The sequence below is a fragment of the Lissotriton helveticus genome, chromosome 5_1 (assembly GCF_964261635.1).
Source record: "Lissotriton helveticus chromosome 5_1, aLisHel1.1, whole genome shotgun sequence".
NCBI lineage: Eukaryota > Metazoa > Chordata > Amphibia > Caudata > Salamandridae > Lissotriton > Lissotriton helveticus.
This window is the reverse complement of record NC_136065.1, coordinates 1,766,269,733-1,766,297,447: the sequence shown is the minus strand read 5'-3', so window position 1 is coordinate 1,766,297,447 and position 27,715 is coordinate 1,766,269,733.

Sequence of the window (27,715 nt, the reverse complement as noted above, 5' to 3'; positions counted from 1 at the left end):
TGATAATGTGGTGGCACTGAGTGATGCTGTGGTTGCGCTGAGTGATGCAGTGGTTATGCTGAGTGAGCCTGTGGTTATGTTGAGTGATGCTGTGGTAGCGCTGAGTGATGCTGTGGTGGTGCTGAGTGATGCTGTGGTGGCGCTGTGTGATGCTGTGGTGGTGCTGAGTGATGCTGTGGTGGCGCTGCATGATGCTGTGGTTATGCTGAGTGATGCAGTGGCTATGCTGAGTGATGCTGTGGTTATGCTGAGTGATGTTGTGGTTGCCCTGAGTGATGCTGTGGTTATGCTGAGTGATGCTGTGGTTATGCTGAGTGATGCTGTGGTGGTGCTGAGTGATGCTGTGGTAGTGATGTGTGATGCTGTGGGGGTGCTGAGTGATGCTGTGGTAGCTCTGTGAGATGCTGTGGTGGCGCTGAGTGATGCTGTTGTGGCGCTGAGTGATGCTGTTGTGGCGCTGAGTGATGCTGTAGTTGCGCTGAGTGATGCTGTGGTTATGCTGGGTGATGCTGTGGTTATGCTGAGTGATGCTGTGGTAGCGCTGAGTGATGCTGTGGTGGTACTGAGTGATGCTGTGGTGGTGCTGTGTGATGCTGTGGTTGAGCTAAGTGATGCTGTGGTTGCGCTGAGTGATGCTGTGGTTATGCTGAGTGATGCTATGGTTATGCTGAGTGATGCTGTGGTAGCGCTGAGTGATGCTGTTGTGTTGCTGAGTGATGCTGTGGTGGCACTGTGTGATGCTGTGGTGGCGCTGAGTGATGCGGTGGTGGTGCTGAGTGATGCTGTGGTGGCGATGCATGATGCTTTGGTGGTGCTGCGTGATGCTGTGTTGGCTCTGAGTGATGCTGTGGTGGCGCTGAGTGATGCTGTGGTGGCTCAGAATGATGTTGTGGTGGCACTGTGTGATGCTGTGGTGGCAGTGAGTGATGCTGTGGTGTGGCTGACTGATGCTGTGGTTACACTGAGTGATGCTGTGGTTGTGCTGAGTGATGCTGTGGTGACATTGAGTGATGCTGTGGTGGTGCTGAGTGATGCTGTTGTGGCGCTGAGTGATGCTGTGGTTGCGCTGAGTGATGTTGTGGTTGCGCTGAGTGATGCTGTGGTTATGCTGGGTGATGCTGTGGTTATGCTGAGTGATGCTGTGGTAGCGCTGAGTGATGCTGTGGTGGTACTGAGTGATGCTGTGGTGGTGCTGTGTGATGCTGTGGTGGCGCTGTGTGATGCAGTGGTGGCACTGCGTGATGCTGTGGTGGCACTGAGTGATGCTGTGGTTGAGCTAAGTGATGCTGTGGTTGCGCTGAGTGATGCTGTGGTTATGCTGAGTGATGCTATGGTTATGCTGAGTGATGCTGTGGTAGCGCTGAGTGATGCTGTGGTGGTGCTGAGTGATGCTGTGGTTGTGCTGAGTGATGCTGTGGTGACATTGAGTCATGCTGTGGTGGTGCTGAGTGATGCTGTTGTGGCGCTGAGTGATGCTGTGGTTGCGCTGAGTGATGTTGTGGTTGCGCTGAGTGATGCTGTGGTTATGCTGGGTGATGCTGTGGTTATGCTGAGTGATGCTGTGGTGGCACTGTGTGATGCTGTGGTGGCGCTGAGTGATGCGGTGGTGGTGCTGAGTGATGCTGTGGTGGCGCTGTGTGATGCTTTGGTGGTGCTGCGTGATGCTGTGGTTGCTCAGAATGATGCTGTGGTGGCACTGAGTGATGCTGTGGTGTGGCTGAGTGATGCTGTGGTTACGCTGAGTGATGCTGTGGTTGTGCTGAGTGATGCTGTGGTGAAACGGAGTGATGCTGTGGTGGTGCTGAATGATGCAGTGGTAAATGCAAAACAACAGTTGATGGACAGAATGCAGAACAATGTCATACATTCACCCCAGTACAGAGATCTGGGCCTAAATCCATCGTTTTTTTGCACTCCACACCACCCCAGTTCAGACATGGCCATATGCAAATCAGCCTTGACCCTGTGCCTCATGGAAAGGCATGTCTAAATGTTTAAATTGCACTCATTGCAATAATGTGTTGACTGGCAAAACCTTCATGCATCCCACTAAAGGTTTTCCCATTGAACTACAGCATTCCAGTACTTGTGACACTTCGAATTGTATATAAGCCATCAAATGCCCATGTGGCAAGATTTATGTTGGACATCAAATTTTGCAATTAAAATACATGGTTCTCGAGACTATCTCACAACGCCAAGACAGGGACCCGGTGAAACAAAGATTATGTGCGGAATTCTATTGGATCAAAAAACTGAATTCCACCCACCCCGTGGGTTTGAATGATCGGGTTGAACATTCCTGTTTTCTATGATCCTTCATCCTGTCAGCATTGACTTTTGAACTATACTGGTCCCCATCATAGACTTTTACATTTCTAATGTTTTAATTTTCAATTCATTTGCATTCATTGCCACTTTCCATGATCAGCCGTTGATGTTGTCTGCTGTTCTATTTATCATCTTTTAGTATTTCATTTGACACTTGATGTACCTTCCTTCATGATCGATACTTCCTATATTTTCCTATTGTGAAGCTCCATTACTCATGTCACATGGTGTGGGTCTTTTTCGTCACTCGGTTTCTATTGGTTTAGGTTCCGATCACATGATTTCCCATTAGCCTATTACTAGCATTGCTATCGTACCGCGCATATCCAAGAGCTCTCTTTGAGACGCGGCGGCGTCCGTTTGCTCGTAAGTACAGGGGTGGTAAGGGGGTGCACTTGGGGGTCGCCGCGATTTCGTTATATTGGGTGTCACTTAGGTTCCTTAGCTTTACACATCGTTTTGTGATGTCACTTGGTTATATCGAGCACATGTCTCTTCGTTAATGCATTGTGAAACACTGGGTTCATTCATTTTTAATTATCCAGCACGGCACACGTCTATTTTTTCACTCTGTCAATCTCGTTGTGGTAGCGTCGGTATCCGGTGCTCTGTTAATACACGGGGCAGCACAGCATGTTTTTCTTTTTTATATTATTTTGCCATTTCTTTCTCAGCATGTACGTAGTTAAATGGAGTGCCTAATTTGGTCCTGTTTGTTCCTTGTTTCAGACCCCTGACGAAGGGTCATGGTTATAAGACCCGAAATGCATTGGGTGATTTAAAGTGATATACGCAACTGCGGCATAAGAATGAATTATGCACGTTAAGAAGTTTTGTACATATGATGTCTCAAAAATGTACAATTGAAAACATAAAAGACACAATTAAAAATCCATGGAACTTGTTTAAGAAACGTTGATGTTTCAGAGGTGATTGTTTGCGCGCAGCCAGGAGGATAGATGTCTCTACCCTCAATACTCGCTGTTCACAGAATAAGCTCAGATGCAGAGGGATAACAGTTAGACAGTGCTCAGCACCAGGACACCCTAGGGTAAAAGTGCACTTTAAAATCCAAATTAACATAACATGCTGTGTTAGCGCTGAGTGATGCTCTGCTAGCGCTGCATGATGCTGTGGTGGCACTGTGTGATGCTGTGGTTGCGCTTAGTGGTGCTGAGTGATGCAGTGGTTGCGCTGAGTGATGCTGTGGTGGCACTGAGTGATGCTGAGTGATGCTGTGGTGGCGCTGCATGATGCTATGGTGGCGCTGAGTGATGCTGTTGTGCGCTGAGTGATGCTGTTGTTGCTCTTAGTGATGCTGTGGTTGAGCTGAGTGATGCTGTGGTTCCACTGAGTGATGCTGTGGTTGCACTTGTTGCTTCACGATGACACACCAGCAGCAACCCAGACATTTCTACATCTAAAAATACAGGCTAATGTCTTACTCTTGTAGTGCTCGCCGCCCGTCTTTGTACAAAGCTGCAGCGTGAATCCATCACTGAAACTGAAGTGAATGTCATTCTGTGCCGCTGTTCTGGCTGTGACTGGCGGGTTCTCATACCCTAACCCTTCTCCCTGTGCTCAGCTTTCCCTTTATTGCAGATATTAGTGAACATCAGAGGCAACTTCGACTCTGAGCGAAACACTTTCATTTCACCCAGGAAGGGGATTTACAGCTTTAATTTCCATGTGGTGAAAGTGTACAACAGGCATACAATTACACAGAAAGAATGCGCGCTAAAATAACAGGCCTAACATCACAACATGTGCTGCACACGCCAGTATTCAATGAGGTGCGATTTAAAAATGTTATGTAATCCGAACTTGTAAAATGTACATATACCCATAAGGTTTTCAGGTGCTAATGAGGAGACTGAAAGTGACAGCAGTAACAGGGAAAACAAGCGCAGAGTTTAACAAGAAAAAAACGCAAGCACCATCTATTTGCAATTACCGTCAACGCAATAATTGGAATCAGATGGCGTTAAAGCTCGTTCCCGCGGACCCTAGGCCATCAAACAAACAAGGTAGGACAATCACCCGCCCAGCCCCAATTGCGTGCAGTATTTAAAAAAAAGACACATGCACAGACCAATAGCGGGCTAAGAAAAAAAAGCACACGCACAAGCGTGTGTTCAGAGCTCAAAAGCCCTTACTTAATGCCTCACAGAGCAGCGCATGCACGCTGGCTCAGGCGAGACCTAAAAACAATACAGTCCATTTGTCAGTGCATATGTACAGATAAAGTATTAAAAACAAGTCATTGAGCATGTAACTCAAATCATGCTCAGAATCAGAGCTTACTAAATGGATGTATTTTTCAACAAAAGATATTTTTTCTTATATCCCATTGTTTGATAGTATAATAAAGGAAGCCCAAGGTTATTTGCCAATTTTTATGGTGAGTTGGCATCCTGACATTGTCTCTGTGTCTTGGTGATGTCAAGGCTTATCAGGCCTCTTCAGGATGATCCCAAAGATCTGAAAACATGGAGGAAAATGGCGTATTAGATTGATCAAGTATTGAATTTGTTGCTGGAAAAACTGATATCTATGCAGTTATTTATATGGTTTCATCCGTGTATTGAAAGCTGAGTGAAACTTTTATGGTTTATGCTTTTATGGTTATATACACTCTGTAACCGAATAAAGTATTGAATTGATTGAGTGAAACGGATCCTCCATCCGATGATGGTCTTTAGACAGCGAATGCCTTCGTAATCAATGTAATCAGTATAACCCATGGATGGAACGGGTAAATGGGCAGGTGTGCACTTCTGAGTGTTGGTGACCTGCAATTCAGTTAATAGCTCTACTCTCTGTTCTATGCTCTAGTGCGGGCGACTTCCTTATGAGAAAGGGACGGCTGGCTTGCTAGTCCAGTGAGGTAGCTATCCATCCTGGGAAGTTCACTCTTCCTCAATATTGTGCTCTGGATTAGCCTTGTGAGGTCAGAGGATTACCTACAGAAACAGGCGCAGTTATACTGTCGGCTTTGCAGGTACATTGATTCTTAGAGGTAAAGCTTACACTGGATCCTTCCAAGACTAGGCCTCAGAAACCCCTCCGAGATACCCTTTCAGGGGAAGCATCCCACCCTTCACACAAAGCAAACCTGAACTAGACTGGAGTATAGGCTGTTCTCTTCAAGGCGTCTGGCCTGACTTCTGACCTTTCAAGGGACCTTCCTTAGGCCAGGGAGGAGTGAAGATCCAATGAAGGATGGCCACCCGGACCATGATCTGCCCTAGTCTGACGGAAGCCTGATTGACAAGTCCTGGGACTCATGAGACATAATGTGAATTCTGAGTGCTGAGGGAGGGGCTTAGGTAACTGAAGCAGCCAGTGGAAAGAGAAGACCCCTCCACGGAATACTGTAATTGCCATAGGACCCTACAAGCAACTCCTACGCCACTTTACTTTCAAACATGATGATGGCAAAGAGTCAAAAAAGTGCGCCAAAATCTGAAGAGATCCTGGATCTAAGCAAAAACATCATCCCAATACATTATTATTTTATTAATACACCCTTCAGATCCGAACTATTTAAAATTGTTTTCTCTCCAATTTGAGATACCACTTTAAAACACAGAGCTCTCTGGTGGTTATATTAAGGTGTAAAAATGACTCAACTTAATGGGTAAGGATGATGATATTAATATGTAAGTATATCCCGGAACCCTGAACTGGCTGTGATTGTACTGGAGGGGACTGGGGGGCGCAGGCAGTGCCCTCCCTCTCGATGTAACTCTCCATACCTTGTAAAGTACGCGGTTGTCAGGTCTGATAAAAACGAATGGCCTCGATATAGGAGAGACGGAAAACTAGGTCACGAGATATTCAGTGGCTTAGCATTACTGCTACATCCTTTAAACTGTGATGGAGCCAAATGTACCTTTGTGGTCTAGGCAAGAAATTGCTGTATTAAGTATTCATGAAAAGCCGTGCCCTTGAGAGTTCATTTTCTGTGAACCCAGCAGTAACTGCGCAATTGGCTTTATTATAATCTCTTTTGTGTCTGCAGCAACTTTAAACGCTTATTTTATCTAAAATGTTCCTTATCCACATGAGAACCGGCAGAGAAAATTGCAGATAATCTACCTAGGCTACAATGGAAGGAAAAGAACACCACGTCCAATCAGAATTATGTCATGGTATGTTACACATATGTATATAGTGTTTATTCTTCATTAGTATGACCCCTTATGATATATAAATGATGCTCTTTAATCTCTCTTTCCACATATCATCTCCACATGGCCCAGGAACTTTTACTGCATAGGTTAGTAAGTGTCTTGGAGCTCAAAAACCCACTAGCTAGTGCCTCACATAAATGCGGCACCACAAGGCACCCTCCTCAGAACTAATACTGGACCTGAAGATGATCAGAAGATGACTGGAACTGATGTGTGTGAGCTGAGATTATACTTGATTTGCCCCCTCTTGTAACCGGGGCAAAAAACTGGACTTCAGGGACAAAATAAACTGCAAGAAGCCTTTTCCTTGAAGTGCCCAGCTGACCAGTGACAACTGGACCTGGAGTGGCCTTTGCTGTTGGCCTCTGCCAAATACCCTGAGAGACTGTATGTGCATTTCCCAGAGGTTCTTAGCAGTGCACTCCTGTGGTTGTTAAGGCACCAGAATAAAGTTAGGAAACTTTTGAAAACTTTTCCTTCCGAGCTTCAGCAGGATTCGCCGGAAAAAGTGTCCAACCAGTGGTTCCAGAGCATCGGGTTGTATTTCAGTTTTGTCCCGCTCAAGGACCTCCCCACCTCCTAAAAAACAAGTTAGGACTTAGAAAATATTCCGCACAAAGTTCCAGAGTACCAGCCATACCAGCCTGCTTCAGGTATTCAGCCTTCGTATCCAGGGTGGCAGGTACAGTTTCAGCAGCATCTGAAAGACTTGTCAATGCTTTTCTACAAAAAAGTGATGAAGCCAGTTTCTGAAGTGGAACTTTTTGGAACTTTTTGACTTCAAGACTTACACTTAGGATCAATCCACTTGGTGCATCTGGTTGGGGCTCCATCACAGTCGACCTCAAATCACGCCTAGGTCCCGTTCTACTGTGGTTATTGACAACCTTTGGTACTTCTCAATTTTGGCGCTATTTTTACTTAACACTTTACAACTCACATCGCCAATTCCCCTTATTGGATTTTTGGTATTATTTTGTTTATTACATTTTACTCTATCTTGTAATTTGGTTTTTAATTTTTAGTTGGTTTTTCAACTTTATTACTGTTTGATACTGCATAAATACTTTACACATTGTTCTAAAGATTCTTCTCTTTTCCATTGATACCAGGGAGTTGTGCACAGGTTTCTTTTGAGACTTTGAAGGTTCATCCTCAATGTGTTATTATTTCTTTTAGGTAGGTAGTTGCTCAGCCTAAATAATAATTCAACTTCCCACAAAAACACTATACCCTTTGGCCCTAGTCTAACCAAACCATGTTGCTTAACAAACCAGAGCCAAATATATCCCCCATTGCAAGAAATAAATGAATCAGAACCCGAAAGAAACTGAGCTTGTTTCTTTTAATGCAACCAGTTCAGGAATATTAGCTTACTGCTTCACAGCACCTCACCTATCTGCTTGAAAACTGAATAAATTAGCTAGCCTGCGCGGTAAAGCAATCAAATACAAACAGATATCATGCTACCTCCATTACTTTCCTGAAGAAGGAACCAAAAAAAGATAAAGTTAGGTTTCTTTAGTTTGCTCTCAGAACTTCAAAAGCAAAGCACTGTTTGCCACACAAGACCATAAAGCATTCTTCACAACACAAGACACTTTAATAATCTATATCGCTAAGAAATATCACCTACTCCCATGCCTGGGTAACACATCCGAGGCACTTCACAGATACTATCTGGTTTCGTATTTTAAAATCACTAAAGTTTACAAGAAAATCTCCATAAAAACCAACAGACTACCAAACTCTCACTAACCCATTCTTCTCAACAAACAACCCCAAATTATCAGCTGTCCCTCCCAAGATTCTAACACTGGCAACATTGATGCGTGATTCACAAGCCTTCACAACTGCATCTCATCTAGCAACACTGTGCACGCCGACCTCATTAAAGACAAATCAGTCAAGTTAAGCCTATCAGTTATGACCCTCGTAAAGCAGTTGCTCAAAAATGGACAGTGCCACCCACCACTCTGAAGCAAGTAATTGCCTTAGTCCTTTTGGTAAAAAACAAACATCTATGCAGATACAACTCATTCCAAATCAATATAAAAAATTAGAAAACTGTGTTTGCCCAACTACAAATGCACTAATACACTCAGACTTGAGAGTGGTTAAGAAGAGAAAGAGTGAAATGCACTCTGAAATAGGTTATGCTATAATGAGAAGGCACCCCCGTGCCAAGAGGATGGGCACCCTTAGTAGCCCCACGGGACCGAGCATCCGACCGGGGGACTGGCTAGTGACGCTACTGTTTCAGGATGGGTCAATGATGAAACGAAACAGAATCTTAGTAATTAGGTATTTAAGGCAGTGCCTTGAGGTCTTGTCCTCTTTGTCTCAGTGGCAAGGCAGTCTAGGTTGCCACAGGAGAAGGTGAGGGCATTCAGGGATACAGTTAACGCTTACATCACAGTCAGAAAGGTTACCTTACATCAGCTGCAGGACTTGGCAGGCCAATTAAACTTTGCCTTGAGAGTGATTCCCATGGGGAGGGTCTTTTAAAAAAACATAGCAAGAGCGATGTCTGGCCTACGGGCTAAGCACCATCAAACAAGGTTGTCTGCAGACGTCAAAAAGGGTTGGAGTCATTGAGAGGGTTCTTAGATAATTTCAATGGAACACTGTTATGGCAGCAACCAGCGTGCAACAACAGAGAGTTAACCCTCTATACGGATGCGGCGGGCAGCATTGGTTTTGGAGCAGTGTTGGGCTCTAGGTGGTGCATGAAGCATTGACCCAAGGAATGGGTTACGTCTGGGCTCACATGCAACATCACCTTTCTAGAATTGTTTCCTATCATTGTAGCCTTGCACATTTGGGGGGCTTCTTTGGCAAACACAAGAGTAATGTTTTGGTCAGACTGCTGTCATGGCCATTAATAATCAGAGTGCACAATGTCCTTTGGTGCTGCGGCTGTTGAAGACTCTTATTCACCTGTGTCTCTGGCATAACGTACATTTTGCTGCCAAACATGTACCTGGTGTGGATAATACAGTGGCTGACGCTTTGTCTCGATCTAAGTTGGCAGAGTTCAGGGCACGGTGGCCGCAAGCAGACAAATTGATGGTGGAGTTCCCAGAGGAGTTATGGAGGCTTGGTGCCCCATTGCCGCAGACCTAATTGCAGCAGCATTGGCACCCCAGACAAAACGAATGTACGAGAGGGCTTGGGGAGTGTACAGCGCGACGTTCAGAGCAGGCACAGAGCAAAACAGATTTACACCGGAAGGAGTACTAGGTTTTCTTGTGGGTCAGAAGGACCAAGGAAAGTCGCTCTTGTTAGTGCGCAGGCAATTGTCTGCCATTGCTTTCTCTGCCAGTTTACATTAAGTCAGAGATTCCACCAAAGATTTTAGGGTACAATAGGCCATCAAGGGTTGGGAAGGTTTGGTACCTGGTGTGCAGGGCACTGGGTGACCGATAAATGTAGAGAGGCTGGGTAGGCTTGTGGGGCCCTACAGCTGGTGTGCCGACCCCAATATGAGGTAAAGCTATTCAGCCTGGCATACTTGCTTGCCTTTTTTGGGGCCTTGCATGTCTCTGAGTTGGTTGCAGCATCCAAACAAGGTGAAGGTGGGTTAGGACTGCCGGATGTCTTTTTGGAGGAGGGAGCGATCCATATAAGGATCTGGTGGTCAAAAACAGACTCGCGTGGAAGGGGCACATGGGTGAAATTGCATGCGTCACACCAAGTAGCACATTGTCCAGTAGAATTGGCAAAGGAGTACCTTAAGTTACACCCAGTGGTGGCCTCAACGAGGCTTCTTGTGCACAAGGATGGTATGCCAATGACAAGATAACAGTTTACTCAGGTGTGTAGGAAGGTGTTAACATATCTAGGCGAGGATTCAATACAGTTTAGCTCTCATTCCTTTCGCATAGGGGCAGCCACCACAGCAGCGGCAATGGGATTGCCAGCTGATGCAATCAAAAAGGTGGGTCGTTGGCAGTCAGAATATTTTCAACGGTACGTCCGGCCAAGTCTCGTTTAAGGGGAGGAATGATGCCCAGGGTGCCCATCAGTCATGGTCTTAACAGCACTTCTTTCTCTAGTTCAGTTATTTCCCGCAAACAAGTGCATATATGATGGTGTGGGCATTCCTTGATTCGCAGTGTGGAGCAGCAATTTCACTGGTCCAGTTAGGAGGCAGCACAAGGGGCCGCTGGGTTTGCGCACCACTGGATTGGAGTGCGGGTCTGCGGTTACAGGATCTCTTTGTCCAGCTTCAACAAGCCGTAGAATCTGAAGAGGTGCCTCGCCCGGTCATATTAGTTATGCACATGGGTGGGAATAACATGCTCCCACTAATCAGGCAAGGAGTAAGAGAGAACTTGTTTTCAGTCCTGGCTAGGATTCGGCATTACTTACTGACTACCTTGATATTGTGGTCAAAGGTGATACAGAGGGCTGTATGGTTTGGCGGGGATTCTGCAAAGGCTATTCATAAATCTGTACAGAAGCGAACCGTTCGATACAGAAACTCCTACGCGGCTCTTCAATGGGTACAATTCGGCACAAATTTCTCCATCCGGGGAGGGCGGAGTTGTTCCATCACAATGGAGTACATCTGTCAGCAAAAGGGACAGAGATATTTATCCACATGATACTAGGGGCTATTCTGGATCACAGTCAGCGCCGGGGGCGAAGGCGAGTGCGCCGAGGAGCATCTCAACCTGTGGCGGAGTGCTGACAGTTATCAACAAAGGGGCATGCACAACAATGGAAGTTAAGCGACTGGATCGACCCCAGGAAGGGGTAGGATTGAAGTGTGCAGTGGATTGGCAGTGAGGGGAACCGGCCTGCCGGTGGTCCTCAACTCTACTGCCCTAACTCACCACTTATGGACTGAGATGAATCTTGGGGAGGCTGCTTGTGTTCAGGGACCTTGGAGGGCTGGTGCGCAATGCAGTGCCCTGGATTTCAAGTAAGGCAACTGTTTGTTGTAGCGCGTTGTGGCCTGCTGGCACAATGTGCGCAGCAGAGGGTTCAGGACTATGGACAACTATGGATAAACGGATTATGAGAAATCATGATCATGGCAGGGAGTGGGTGGAGATGGATGTTGGAATTGTGGGGAGGTGAGAGTGTCACGTTGTGCGCACACTATGCTTATTCCTGAAAAATTAGCTGGGCTATTTAAACTCTTGCTTGGAGAAAGAGAAAAATGTCTGTATGGTTGTTCATCGGTCTTCGTCACTCACACTTTGGTTTCTTGCGTAAATTCCCATACTTGACCCAATGTTAGGAAAGAAAAGTCTTGCCTGCAGCTGCTGGAGGCATTTCCATCTACCTGACCAAGGACCATTGGTGGTTTAATCTTCATCTTCAGTTTTATCTTATGTTTGTGGAACAGGGAAACTGCACAAAAGAGAGCTGGCCTCCTGCTGGCTCCCAAGGAATCCCGGTCCAGGTTAAGCTAGTGGAGCCTTTTACCCTGTAAAACTTCTCTCCTTATGTTGGATGTCCTGGATACAATAGAAGCTACATTCACCTGGAACACCAGTAGAGCAATTATAAGTGGATATTTCTCCTTTCTATGCTGATGAGCAATCTCAGGCTGTATTTGGGGATCAAAAATGTCCTGTGAACCTAGGGTGTTGGTGATGTTGCAGAAGAAAACCATAACCAGTTGTAACTGGCCACTTGAGTGTGGCTCTGAATTTGAGTTGTGAGGAGCTCCTTCCAACTGTTAAACCTGAACTGGTACTTGTGTGACTGGTCCTGAAGATGTGGACGTTTCTATTAAAGTACTTTCGTTCATAAATAAAGTCTTGATTCTTACTTCACTTTTCTTTAGTGGCATTACTTCTCTTCATTCCTAAAAAACGAATGCATTGCATTGTGGGAATTTTTGATTAACAAATACAGCACATTTAATTGTTTCTCCTATTTCAAAACTGATTACAGGAGTATTAGCAGTACGCATTAGAACTCATTTTTGCTACAACCCTTCACTCTTCTATCAGACTACCTTATTTGTTGGAGCTTTGTGCCTATTAAATTCTTATACTTAAAATAGCCTCTTTCCTGTTGTTTATCTTCTTTATTGTATTGTTTTCTTCAGTTGTCATACACGTACTGCATACATTTTGTCAAAGGAAAGCTGAATAGGAAGCAGATTGTTGGGGGTTTATGGGAACTCTGTCGTTTTCCCCCAAAGCATAGCAATACTGTTTCCTGCAACGCCGCTCTGAAGAGTGGATACAGGTTGTCTGTGTTCAGCATATACAAACATCCTAGCAGTAAAGACACAAACCTTCTTTCCAGATGTATTGTCACATTGTTGGCATCGTTTTCTAATTGATTGAGATTAATATGATTGTGGAGTAAGAGGGTGTGGAAGCATACTCTGAACATTACAACCTACACTGAGGTCCTCAAAATTATGCCAACTCGGCTAACATTTTTGGTATGAAAACTCTTTTTGAATGACTGATTACACTGTTCCTCCAATGGTTAACTTTTCCATTAATTATTGCCATTAATACAATATTAAAGACTCATGGGCATATTCACAAGCCCCTATCACCACCACAACGTCACTTACAGTAACGTTGTTGTGACAATAGGGGCCTCGCCTTATTCACAAGGCAGCGTTAAGTCACTTAACGTGGCTTAATGCTGGCTTGTGAATAGGCCCCCTTTCACGCTGTGTTTAGTGTGAAAGGGGCATGCAATGGGTGCTGCGTTGGGCGTCCCACCGCAACACCCACTGATATTTACGCTGCCCCCTGTTCACAAGGGCAGCGTAAGTAGGAGCTAATGCCAAACTTAAGACCAGGAAGGGGGGCGTGGCTTGGAGGGCGAAGATGGCGGTCGCAGCTTAGAGGAGCTCCCGCCGGCCCAGTCATAATCTGTCCTTTTATCCTGGCCCCCGAGCCCGCTAACTGCCTTACCGGTGTGGAGAGTGTTCCTGGTGGTGTCCGGATCTCTCCGGTGTGCCGACCCACTCCCTCTGCAGTCCCAGTGACCCGAGATTGCCAGCAGCGAGGTGCGGCCTGGAATTCACGGGCGGAGCCGGGACCTCGATTTTCAGGGTCGGACGCCGACGGCCGGTGGTCGGGCCGGTCAGGCGATTCCCCACTCGGAGACAGCAACGCCGGAGCTTGTGGACGCCACTGTGGGGCCCTGTGGAGCGGCCTCATTCCTTGAGGCAACTCTGAGACGGCGGGGAGGCGCAGCGGCCTATACGGACCCCGAGCAGCCGGGGCCTCGAGTTTCGCGACCCCAGGCCGGCCCGGGCCCGGATGACGGTGGGTTGCCGAGGCTCACCCCTGGTGTTGGTGGGGCGGTTGCAGCGCCCGAAGACCGCGGGGCACACACAGGAGGAGCACGAAGGGGTAGATTGCAGCTGGGGCCCGGCTGCCCGGTGGCCTGGACTTTGCTCATGAAGTAAGCCCTGAGGCGCGCTTCCCCTGGCCTGGCCCGGGGCCGCTTGGAACCGGCGGCGCGTCGGAGGGAGTCCCTGCTGGATCCTGTTTCGGGCACTTGGGGCATCAGAGTACGACTGCGGCCTGCCTGGCCCTGGGGACGCCGGGGCCTGGACTTTGGCGACCCCCCGCCGGACAGTATCCTCACTGGCTCCTGGACGAGGGTACAAGCACTGTGCAGCCGGGGCGCTGGAGGGTCGAGCGCCACGTCCGATTTGGAGGGCTGGGACTGATTTCGCAGTGCTGGATGGAGCGGTGGAGTGACGCTGTGTAGTGCCGTCCAGTGGAACCTACATACGCGCCTGGAGGTACGCGCCTGCTGCCCTGGTGGGGACCGGGAGTGGTCCGCAGATAGCCCGCGACAAACTGTGAGTGCCCACCCCCTCACCCTCCCTGGAGAGCCTGCTTCTGTGGCGCAGTGCGGAGGATTGTGGCCCAGGGGTGATCTATACTATTCGGTTTGGGGGCCCCGGTGCCTGTCCTACATCTGCTGATCTGAGACCCGAGTGGGGTGTGGGGGAGCCAGGAGGTCCGACGCGACTGGGCGTCCTGGTGAACTGAGACTACACTGTACGTGCCCTGGCTCATAGGCCCTGGTGGAGGTCCGGACCTAGCACTTGGAGGCCCTGAACAAGTAAGGAGACTGCCTTATTCAGCACGTCTGGTGGGGACGATTGTTTTCCACTGGGCCTTACCGCCCGGAACTTGGCTGCGGCACACCTTATCTGGGGGTGCTCGCTGGAGACGGCGTCCAGGCTTCGACAGTGTCTTCTTGGTCCCCCGTGTGGACTCTGCTGTTGGATAGCTGTTCGGGAAGGCCCCACCGCAGGTGCAGGGCGGACCTTTCAATTATCGCTCACCATGACGAGAGGTGGGGGCGGCACTGGTTCCTCCAAACAAGGAACGATTGATAAATTCACTGGACCCAGTGGGGGATCCGGGGCCTCTGGGGGCAGCCAGGGCACGGGTCCTGATAATGCGGCCTTGATGGCCGCCATAACTCAATCCAGGGACATGCTTGATGCCAAAATAGGTGCGGTTGGAGCTGATGTCATGCTGCTGCGCCAAGACCTCCGCAACGCTGTTGCTCGCATCACAGAAACGGAAACTCGGATCACAGGGGTGGAAGATGATGTAGTGGCCCTAAAAAAGAGGTGGAAGACATGGCCAAGATCCAGAAGGGGCTGGCACTACGCGTCGAGGATGCGGCAGGGCGTGCGCGCCGAACTAATCTGCGATTCGTGGGCTTTCCAGAGGATTGTGAGAAGGGGTCCATGGATGCGTTCCTGACGCACTGGCTGGAGAGTTGGCTTCCCCCGGACGTCCTGTCGCGTTGCTTTGTAGTGGAGCGCGCCCATAGGGCCCTGATGCAGAAACCGCCGGTGGGAGAGCGGCCACGTCCGGTTATCGCTAAAATCCTCAACTTCCACGACAGAGACACCATACTTCGTGAAGCGAGGGCCAAGGAAGATCTGTTGTTCGAGGGCCACAGGATTATGATTTTCCCGGACTATACTAGGCTGGTGCAGCAGCAGCGTCGATCCTTCCAAGATGCGAAGGCCAAATTGCGGGGTCTGAAAATCCAATATTCGCTGTTGTACCCGGCTCGTCTTCGAGTTGTCTTCCAATCCAAGACCCACTATTTTGACACCCCGGAGGCAGTGTTTAGCTGGACTGATGAGACGGTCAGGATCCGACCGAATGCCCAGCCGGGCTTGAACCCTGGAGTATCGCGTGGGTCGTCGCAGGAGAGGGGCGAATCTTCCAACAAGGGCAAAAGACACAGGGAGTCTCGTTCACGGCGACGCTCCCGATCCGGGGGCAGCCCGTTGGATGGTGCACAGTCTGACACTACGCAATCCGAGTCTGGGACCTGAGGGCCGTGAAGCCCCTTTCTTGCTTCCCAAGCGACACTTCGTCACTGGTCTATGCTAGTGGCCCTGAGTGGTTGCCTCACTGATCAATTACCTGGCGCCTGGGGTGGTGAGATCTGGGACATGGCTTGGCACGGGAGGGGCGTTATGAGTGTTGTTGAGCTATCCCACGCCGTTTCAGTGGTAGGTCACATGTGGTTCAATAGGGCTCGGGGTACTGACCCATGGGCGGCCTAGTCCTCTCACGTTCGAGGGGGGGCCCTAAGGGGAGGTACTGTTAGTTGGGGAGAGTAGTGGGATCCATTGGTATGGGTGGCTTTAGGCGCTCTGTTTTGGGCCTGGAGCTCCCCATGCCGCGACAGATACTTCAAAGTTCCGTGAGGTATAGGGGTGGGGGTGGGGGGAAGGGCGGAGGTTGGGTAGTTGGGGGGTTGTGTTGGTGGGCAGGGGAGGGGGGGGATGTGGTGATGGGATGGGGATGCACGTGATTTTTGCTGCCAAGATGTCAGTGGTACGGGGAGCTTGGACTGGGTCCTGGGACCTTCAGAGACTTTTCTATCGAGACTATGGGTGATTCCCCGGAGACGGCGCCTACTAGTGGCTCCATGCGAATCCTTAGTTGGAATGTCAGGGGAATGCTGGACAAAATCAAGAGAGGGGCAGTGCTGCGCTGGGGTAAGAGGGATTCAGCTGATGTCATGATGTTGCAGGAGACGCATATGTTGGGAACGAAGGTTCTAAGCTTACAACGGTTTGGATATACCCAGGTATTCCATGCAGGTTTTGCCAGGGGGTCGAGGGGAGTAGCCATCCTTATTCATAGACGACTGTCTTATACTCACGAACGCCATTGGATCGACCCCCAGGGTCGTTATGTGTTTGTTAACCCCTTTAAAGCGTTGTAAATAGACCTCCCCAGTGCTGCGCTGTCCATTGGAACTAGTGCTGAATGGACGTCCAACGGTCGTGCGCAGCACTGGGGAGGTAGTGGCCGTGACGACCGTTGGCCGACGGCAGCAATTAAGGGGTTAAGGGCATGATTGGTATGGAACCTGTGGTGTTTGGTAGTGTATATGCTCCCCCACCTCTGCAATGGGCCCTGGCGGAGCGCCTGTTTGAATTGTGGGCTGAGATTCCGGATTGCTTGGCTGTGATAGGTGGCGACTGGAATGATGTGCTGGATGTGGGTCTGGACAGGCAGAGAATGCAAGGGGCCGCAGTGGCAACCTCCCCTACACGTCTGAGGGCAATGGTGGATGGATTGGGCTGGGTGGACGCTTGGAGACATTTGCATGTCAGGACGCGTGAATACACGTATGTGTCAGCAGTACATGGCTCCTTCTCCCGGCTAGACTGTGTGTTTGTGCCAGGGGCCTTCCTCGATAGGGTGAAGCAGGCCGCGATACAACCTCGAGGGCTGTCGGACCACTCCCCGGTCATGGTGCGGATCGAGCTGCGCAAGTCACGCCGGCCGTTTCGGTGGCGGATGTCTTCGTGGCATCTCCAACAGCCAGAGTATACGACGTGCCTCCGCGGTGCGATAGCCCAATACTGGCAGGAGAATTTGACTGAGGGTGTAGATAGTGTGACGGTCTGGGAGGCCATGAAACCAGTGCTGAGAGGCGTGGACATCGCCTGGTGTGCTGCCGCCCGTCGAAAGCGCCGGGAAGTCACAGTGGCAGCTGCAGCTAAGGTGAGAGCATTGGAAGACCGGTGTAGGGAAGACAATGGCGATGTCGCGTTAAGACTGCTCTTGCAGGCACAGCAATCCTATGCCTCGGTCCTACTAGACGAGGCTCGACAAGCCTGGCTAGCCACAAGGAGCAGGGTCTACCAGTGGGGCGACAAGTCCTGCACCATGCTCCACCGGTTGTGTCAACAAACTCTGCAACCGATCACTCTACCGGGTCTCACGGACGGGGAGGGGATTGCCATGACAGATCCTGCTGCCCTTGCGGCGAGTTTTGCTGCCTACTATGCGGTACAATACGCCCCACGGGACAGTCTCCCGCCGGAGGCAATTGACAAATTCATAGCTGACCTTCCCCCCCGGGCGATATCGGATGAGGCCAGGACGGCTCTGGACCTTCCCCTGACTGCGGAGGAATTGGGCGATGCACTGGGACAACTCAACGCTGGTAAGGCGCCCGGACCGAGTGGCTTTCCCAGTGAATTCTACAAGAAATTTCACTTGCAGCTAGGACCGCACTATCGACGGGCGTTGGAAGCTGCGCGGGAATGTGGTAGCTTGCCGGTGGACTGGCGTCAGGCTGAGATTGTGGTATTCCAGAAACCGGGCAGGTCTCCCGATAGGCACGAGTCGTATCGCCCAATATCTCTAATCAATTTTGAAGCCAAATTGTTGGCTAAAGCGTTAGCGAATCGTCTCCTCCCGTATATAGTGGATTTGGTCCACCCAGATCAGGCGGGCTTTATGCCAGGCAGAGCGACAAGGCACAATATCAGACGTGCGCAGGTGGCGGTAGATGCGATGGGGGCGACAGAAGAGCAGGCGGCGCTCCTGCTCGCGGACATCGACAGAGCGTTTGACTCTGTTAGCTGGACTTACCTTTTTGCTTTATTGCCGCGCCTCAATCTGGGTCCGGTTTTTGTTTCATACGTCAAACTGCTATACACGGACATCACCGCCTCGGTACGTGTTTCAGGAGCCATATCGGAGAGGTTTCCGGTTGCTAGGGGGACCCGGCAGGGGTGCCCCCTGTCCCCGTATCTCTTTGCACTGGTCCTGGAGCCACTAGCTGCATGGGTGCGCATCGATGCGCAGCTTCGTGGCTTTGTATGGGGGGCGGGATTCTCAGATAGGATCGCGCTCTATGCGGATGACGTCCTTTTCTTTTTAACAGACCTTGATCGTTCAGGCCCTCGAATTTTGGAGATACTGCGCATTTTTGGTGACGTCTCGGGACTCTACCTCAACCCGCGAAAGTCGACTCTCTGGGTGCTAGGGGGACGGTCCGAGGCGTCTTCTTGGGCGTCGGATCTGCAAGTAGCGATTGGTGGACTGAAATATCTGGGAGTCTTCCTGTCGGAGTCGGCTGCCATTGCATGGGAGCGTAACATACAGCCGGTATGGGACAAGGTCCAATCAGACGTCAAAACATGGTCGCGCATGCCCCTTAATATCTATGGCAGGTCTGCAATTTTCAAGATGGTGGCCCTTCCTAGACTACTATACCAACTGCAAAACCATCCACACAGGGTGGACCCGCAGTGGTTCCGTCGTGTGAATTCATTGCTGGGCCGTTTTTTATGGGCTGGGGGTGCTTCCAGAGTGGCACTGCGGACTTGTTTTTTGTCCACATACTGTGGGGGTCTCGCAACGTCTGACATCTTGTCCTACTACCAAGCCTCCCATTTGTTGGTTTTAAATGAGTGGTGGTACGGTGGACATAGCGATCCGGCGTACGCCCTGGAACATTTTCTGATGGGGGATGCCACGCTTCATACCCTCTTGTATTCGGCCGGGCAGCGGAAGAAACTACCGCGGGCTACTCAAGTAGTCTTCCTGATTTGGAGACAAGCACTGCGTCGCATGGGCTGGTGGGGACGGCTGACGGCCGAAACTCCACTTTGGAATAACGGACAGCTCCCTGCGCTGGCCTCGCTGCAAGGGTTTGGTGGCTGGGACTCCATAGGGATCTCGTCCCTTGGCCATGTCCTTACCGGAACCACCCTCAAATCCTTCCAGGCACTCAGCACTGAATTTGACATGCCTAAGACCCAATTTTTCAAATATCTACAGTTTCGACATGCCCTAGCGCCGAGTCTGGTAGGGCTGGACCGGCTCCCGGAGTTTAGCCCCGTGGAAGCTAAGCTTTTCATGGGAGACCTGGGGGATAAAAAAGTCTCCAAAATTTACCAGACGCTGGTCACTCACTGCTCCTCTTCCCTTATGTCGTTGAAGGCCTCCTGGGAGGTGGATGTCGGTCCGTTAGATGAGGATGACTGGCGGGAGGCAATAGAGTCCCCCCGAGGTGCGGCAAATGCAGTGAGATTACGGTTCATACAATATAAGTATCTGCATCGGGCCTATTACACCAGAGAGAGACTGTGGAAGGCGGGCCTTATTGCTTCCCCAGACTGCCTGCGCTGCGGGACTGAGAGAGGCACATTGGTGCATACTGTATGGTCGTGTGTGGGCCTGGTTCGGTTCTGGAATGGAGTGTGGGACTGCTTATCGGAGGTGCTGGGGTGGGATCTTCCCCGTACACCCAGATTGGGTCTTCTTCATATCCTGGATCAAGTGGGTGGTAACATCTATAAGCGTCATCTCCTTCTGCTGGGCCTCGTCGTGGCCAAAAGGGATCTGGCGAGAGCCTGGAAGAGTGATCGTGCTCCCCCGCTTGGCGCATGGAGGGCGGGCTTAGACTTCCTCATGGGGTTGGAATTGCCAGTGTTTGAGGCCAGGGGCTGCCCTCGGAAACATTATAAGATCTGGAAGCGGTGGGCAGACTACAGAGACCTGCCCTTGGAACCTCCCATTGACATGGATGATGGACTGTCTACTGATAGAGACCTCCGGGCCTAGGTGGCTCCATGACTCCTGTTTTTGCTTCAATGTATATAATGCAGCTGATTGTGATCACGTGCATCGGGTTAGGGCGGGATAAGGGGTGGGTAGTGGGGACTATTAAGGTTGTTGGGGGGGACGGAAGGGTGGGTGGGGCCAGTTAAACGTTTAAGCTTTGCATATACTCTATTTTATGTTGACCACTGACGTGTTCTCCTGATGTTGGAGGACTGTACATATAATCTGCTTAAACTCCTAATAAACACGGTTGTGAAAAACTTAAGACCAGGAAAACCCTGGTCTTAAGTTATCGATACGAGGAGAAATGCTTTAAGTCGCCTCGATTTTGCATTTTCCATGTGTGCGGCCTTGTGCAGCACACATGGAAAATGCAAAATGCCATTGTTTGTTTATGTACAGGAAGGTGTCCCTTCCTGTATATAAACAAACTTTTTTTAAAAAATGCTGTTTTGCAACTTACATGTGTGCTGCATGATGCAGCACACACCTAAGTTACAAATTGGCATTTTAGGTTTGTTTATGTACAGGAAGGGACACCTTCCTATACATAAACAAACCTCCCTGCACACAGACACCCTTGCACTCTGATGTAAGGGTGGGTGCCTGTTTTGGCACTAAGTTGTGAAAATTAGCGCCATCGCAGGGGGTAAACCAAGGGTGCACCATGTCCTTGAGAATATGGTGCAGCCTTGCTTTTCCGAAGTGGCGGAGAGAGGCGTTAAGCCAAGAAGGCTAAACCTCTCCCCGCCACTTCCTTGTGAGTATCCCCTCAATATTCTGTTACCATATCTCATACTGTAATGCCAAGAGACAATCGATAGTCAGCTGGGCTAGTGTGGTGGATCAGGGAAGAAGAGTGCGGGAGTGTGCCAGACTGGTGTAGAAGCATTACAAAATTAAAATGACCACATAGTATCAACCGTTGTCCCAACATGATTTTAAGTTCCATCCTGGATCTCATTGCATTATTGTATGTTATTTAGCTAATGTAAATGTTTAGTTTATTTTATTCGCATTTACAAGCTGCAAATATTTGCCTAAAGAAACACAAACTAATGCTCCCTCTGGAACAAGTCAAAACTGAAAGTCAAAAACTGACTTTACAAATCTGGTCCTGCATGCATCAGGATTACTGGTAATGGGGGTTCTATCCACCACTAGGCAAGATTAGGGACACAACTGACTATTGTAAGTCTTAAGAAACTTACCAAATGCCGTTACCCATTGGACGTGCATGCCCCCAGTTTTTTCTAATCCCCAGCATGGGGATTAGAAAAAACAGGGGGCATGCACGTCCAAGCAATAGTCGACAACAGGTCTTCTTCACTTTACTCAGTACTATGGCGCACAACACGAATAAATTACTACAAACATTATATAGAAGCCCTTTTGTAAGAAACTGAGACTAACTCGGCCAGCTTCTCTACAGTTGGAGAAGTACTTCAAGTTCTGTTTCCGATACATAAGGTTCACACATTTCGTTTCTTTATATATTATGTTGACATTTTGACCCACTACTTAATTTTGCACTGCTTTTCTCGGAAAGAAGAGATTGAACACACTTTTGGCTACTGTTTCGTTAAAAATAATATAGGGCTATTCAAGTTCTGAAGTCACTTTTTGGCACCATAAAAAACGGAACCCTCACAGTGTTAACGCGGGATTTCTGGTCTATTGTTATAGATGTAGATCCCAACTCAGGTCGACTGAACCGTTGGTACCTGTCATAGAGTAAAAGGCAATCCACTACTAGGTCAATCAATTAATGACTTACACCACTCTAAAGAACCACTTACTCTTAATAAGTTTAAAAGTTTATTACAAAGCCAAACTTAACTGAAGATACAAACATCTCAATATAAGGTTCAAAAGATATACGGGTATCAATACAAACATACATTTTCTAAATGCTCTTAGTCGGCAGAAGAATATTACCAAAACCAATTCAAAAATCATCAAAGTTGCAAGAATAGACACAAGCTGTAGCTTATGAGTCATTTACAGAAAGGAAGAAAATCCAGATTAGACTGTCCCTACACTAGACTAAGTGACATCCCTACTTATCCTAAAAGGGTGTCAGCAGTGGTGACTTCCAAAGAAGATCACTCACTTCCCTTAGTCTTCGTTGTAAATCGGTGTCTCGCAGTTAACCTATCTGCCTACCCATCCGCTCTCTTAGGTTCCTCAGACCATCTGCCCTAACTCCACCCAGGGGTGCTGTCCCTAATACAAAATCACATTTACAATAGAAACGCCCTTTAGAGACGCCCCTCACGTGGTGTTGGTTCTGGTATTTTCCATGCTGATACTCCTCTGGGCCCATCGTTAGCGTTGACCTTGCTTCCCAGGCTCCTCTCCGGCAGGACGGTACCCCCCAGAAATTCCTGAAGCCTCCTCCAGGCCTGTGCCTGGCGCCCTGAACAAAAGTCTATTCATCACTCTCTTGATTGGAACCTCCTCGCACCTGCAAACAGACACTTGTACTGTGGGCCCCAAATTCCGGCCTCCACTGTATCTTCTAAGTCGTAAACCATCGAGCAAGCTCCATAAATTGTGCCTAGCACGACCTTTCTCTAACGAGCACATACAGATCAAAAGAAACAACTTTGTCTATTCAGGCCTATTAAAAATACATGAACCGGCCTGTGCACTCTGCAAACCTTTAATTTCTTAGTTTAAACAGTATTCTAACTTATTACACACAATGATTATATGAAACATCTATAAAACATATATTTCAGTTCTATGATCAAAAATACCTTGAATTATAACAACATCAAAATCCATCATCGTGTAAGAGTGTAACAGCATCTTGTACTCTATGTGAACTGCCATGTGGCCTACACATTTCTACATTAGCAGAATTACATTTTCCCCTACCACAGCCATACAACATGGGATTTCAACATCTTCTAACATCTCTACAAACATCTACATTAGTTCTTCACACTTGATATAAGTATTCTATTTTCAATTAAACACTCTTATATATTTTTCTCTCTATAAATTCGACACTCTTATATAATGTTTACTAAACTAATACAACGTGCTTGTAAATATGATGCACTTCTATATTTTCTTGATTTGCGCTCTCTCAATCCCCCCTTTGATGACTTTTAGTAGTCATCACCATCACAACACCATCCCTGAGGTATGGACTGAGTCAAACTGAAGTCGTTGCAGTACCCCCTTGTTTCATCATCTCTAGAGCCTTCAGACTCCTGTACTGATTATCCTGCATCGCAGTCAATCTCCTCTCCTGCTCTCTCATGGTTCTTTGCAACCTGTTTGATCTATACCATTGGTACAGCCGCACCAATCCCCACAAGGTGATTATACAAATCACTATTATGATGATAGGTTTCAGTATGTACCAAATGAAACTCTTTCCTAAGTTGGCAAACCAACCTCCAACTTTACCCATTCCTTGACCTACTTTCTCCCACACTGTTACCTTTGTTAAATCTTCAATTTCATGATGTATTTCAGTAATGTTCCGAATGTACTTTTCTAAAGGTTTTGAATTGTCTGGAATGTAAGTGCAACATTCTTGGACCTTCAAAGCCTTACAGACTCCTCCCTCTTTGGCTAACAGAACATCTAGAGCAAGTCGGTTCTGAAGAACCATTGCCCTTATCGATTGCATCTCTCCCTCCACCAGCAATAATGATCTAGCAGTACTGGCGGACAACCTATCTACAACTGTTGCCAATCTTCTAATCTTGACATCATTTAGTGCTATCCCTAAAATAGGAAACATAGCACCAAAGACGTCTCCAACTACTTCCTCACTGCTTACATCCCTTCTTCCTCTAGCTTGAGTTCCTCCCTCTATAATTTCCAAATCCTTAGCATGGTATATTTTGGGGAAGACAATTGCCAAATAACATGATCCATACCAATTATCTGGTAGTTTCACGTATGCATTTCTTCCACACACAAAATATACATTTGGGATCACCTGCATTTCCTTCAAGAAGTCTTTTGAGTAGTACTCTAATTGGAAAGCATGTTCACAACTTACTTTTCCCACAAACACATTCTCGTAATAGGTTTCACCCCTATGTATACACAGTTTCCCCTTTTTCTCTCGGTCTAAAGCTATTGGACCATTGCTACCCTTTCTTTGGTGTGCCCTTTCTTCCTCGGTCCAATCTGTTTTCCATTGACCTGAAGCTTTTAAGATCTTCTGTCTCCGGTATCGATCATCCACTTGTCCTACAAACTTTTTCTCAAATTCTGACACTTTACAAGTCAAATTATTTCTTCGGGCGTGTGAAGTATCTAATGTTTTCCAAGGAAGGAACAATTTCTGTAATCTGTCTTCACTCTTATAATAATCCCACTTATTTAAATGCTTGTAGTTCGGCACTTCTGGTAAAACAGCATTGAAGTTTGAAAATAGTATTCAAACCCATCACGTTCATAGAATATACTAAGCAACAAACTACATGTGATTCCATAAGTCAATGGAAGATGATGATATCTGATACCTTCGTCTCCAGAGGCTGGCAATGTCATGCAAACATAACAATTCTTGGCCTCCATAGCATCAATGTATTCATAAAGCAATTTAGCATATGCATTTGATTTAAAATTTCCCTGTGATTCATCTACATGTAACCTACGAGTCTCAGCTGCTAGTAAAGCTTTGTCTTTCTCTGTATTGTTCCCCTTTTGACCAGCAGTAGTAGGTTTCTGTATCGATGCAATCTTCGCTTCCTTTGATGTTTTCCCTTCATTTTCATGTCCCACTACATAAGATATAGTAACTACTAAAACTATAAGAAAAATCACTCCCACTAAAAGTGTGCCTAATATACATTTGGTCCTGCGGTTCGGGTTGCCAGCCTCCATGATCTCAAGTCAGTATAGCTCTGGTTTTCTTTCACAGCACAATGTCTCTTTCCTTTGTACAATGTCTCTTTTCGAACCACACCTGGAAGCTGATAATCTTCTCCGCAAGATCAGTCTTTGTGTTCTATAGCAACGGACAACCCTAGCCCTTCTCCGTCCACTAAATGGAAGTCCCTAGTTTCTTCTTCTTCCACTTGGCGCTAGGTTATCTCTCAATTTGTTTATTTACAAAGTCTTTCACACAGTCTTTTAGCAATCCGAAATTATACGTGTTCCAGCGACTCTAATCACGGCTTCTAATATTTCCAAACGAAGAAGGACCTCCTCAAGTATTGACCTCCTTGAACAACAAATCGGAAATTCTATTCTGTTTAAAACCAGGTCTCTTATTCCGCTCAGATAAGGAGGATAGGGGATATTGAGTGCCAGCAACCCTTCGACCTCCACTCCCGGTATCAGAAACACTATTTCCACTGTTATGATGGGGTCAGTACTGGTCAGGGTCACTTCCCTCACCCTCCCGGATCTCTGTACACTGGACATCTGCAGCGAGGTAGGTCCACTCAGGAGTAGCGTATCTTCTGCAAGGCACTCGCACCCTCCTCGATCTTCTCGGACCTTCCTGTTCCTGTCCTTGTTCACTTTCGTCCAAATCCGAGTCTTCAGATATAGGGGCAAAAGTTTTCTCTGGAGCTGGCTTCAAGCTCGGCCTCTTTCTTCTTTCACTTGGCCAACTAGCTTCTCCACGCCTCGCTCTCCTATATCTCGTCCTCACACTCGGTTCTTGATCACTCTGGACTTGATCTGTGTCTGAGCCGCATTCACAGCAACTTTCTCCTTCTGTGGCAACTTCAGTTTCACTGCCGTCCTGTCCTTCTTCTTCTTGTTCTGTAGCGCTCCCAACTTCTTCCGACACCCCCACAGCTTGACTGATCCCCTCTAGTGGTTCACCGTCTACAGTTGGATTTTCATCTGCGAGGGGAGCTGTTTCTTCCAGGGGTGCTGGAACTCTTCGAGTATGGGAAGCGTGAATCCAGTTTGGCAGCCCTCCACACTTCACAGCGGTATTCGTTGTCAGGATAACTTGATAGGGGCCCTTCCAACGCACATCTAGGCAGTTCTTCCGGACGTGCTTCTTCAGCAGAATCCAGTCACCTGGGCACAAGTCGTGACATAGATCTCTTGAAGATGGAACTTCAGCAGCCTGCACCTGAAGATACACAGAATGAATGGCGTCAGACAGACCCTTGCAGTAATCCAGGATCAGGTCATCTGTAATATTCAACAAAGCTGTAGTTGGTACAGACGGAAGTCTCATTGCCCTCCCCATTAAAACTTCATGTGGAGAGAGACCTGTCGTCCTGTCTGGTGTGCTACGCATACTCATGAGTACCAAAGGCAGAGCATCAGGCCAGCTTAAGGACGTCGATGAACATACTTTGGCTATTCGGGACATGAGTGTGCCATTTACTTGCTCCACAATACCTGAAGCCTCTGGTCGATAGCTACAGTGCAACTTCTGATCAATGTTCAATGCAGAGCAAAGCATCTTCACAACTTCACTGTTGAAACGAGTTCCTCGATCTGATTCCAGGGAGGTCGGCACCCCGAAGCGCGGGATCAACTCTCTAAGCAACAACTTTCCTACTGTGAGTGTATCGCACCTGCGTGTAGGGTATGCTTTGACCCATCTGGAAAATATGCATACAACCACCAGAACATACCTGAGGCGGTTGCTTTTTGGCATCTCAATAAAATCTAATTGCATTCTGTTGAAAGGCCCCCCAGACCTCCCAATGTGACTCATTGTAACTGGTGTTCTTTTCCCTGCATTCAATTGCTGACATGTAACACATCTCTTACACACTGCTTCTGCTGCAATCCTGAATTTAGGACAATACCAGGTCTGCCTGAATACCCTCAGCATAGCATCTCTTCCTAAATGTACTGGACCATGTATCTGTCGTGCCATTGGACTCACCAATTCCTCAGGTAACACTGCCCTTCCATCTGCTGAAACCCAAAAATCCATTTCACTTTTCACGCAACCTGCTGTTTCCCATGCCTTTTTCTCAGAATCAGGTGCGTTCTCTTGCATGTTTTTTAAATCCTCCCAAGTATCAACTGTTCCTAGCATCATGTTTAACTCGGTCCTTTCCTGAGCCCCACCCACTTCCACCTCCGTGAAAGAATATCCTTGCTCCGCACAGTAGCGGGCAACTTCGTCTGCATATCTATTACCTTGCGACACAAAATCTGTATTTTTGGTGTGGGCTACGCATTTGACAATTGCAATTGCTGCTGGACCTTGTAATGCTTCTAACAACAGTCGCACAAATTCCCCATTTCGAATAGGCGAACCAGAGGAGGTCATGTAACCTCTCTGAGACCACAACTGCCCAAAATCATGAACTACACCGAAACCATATTGGCTATCGGTATAAATGGTGACTCTAATTTTGTTTCCTG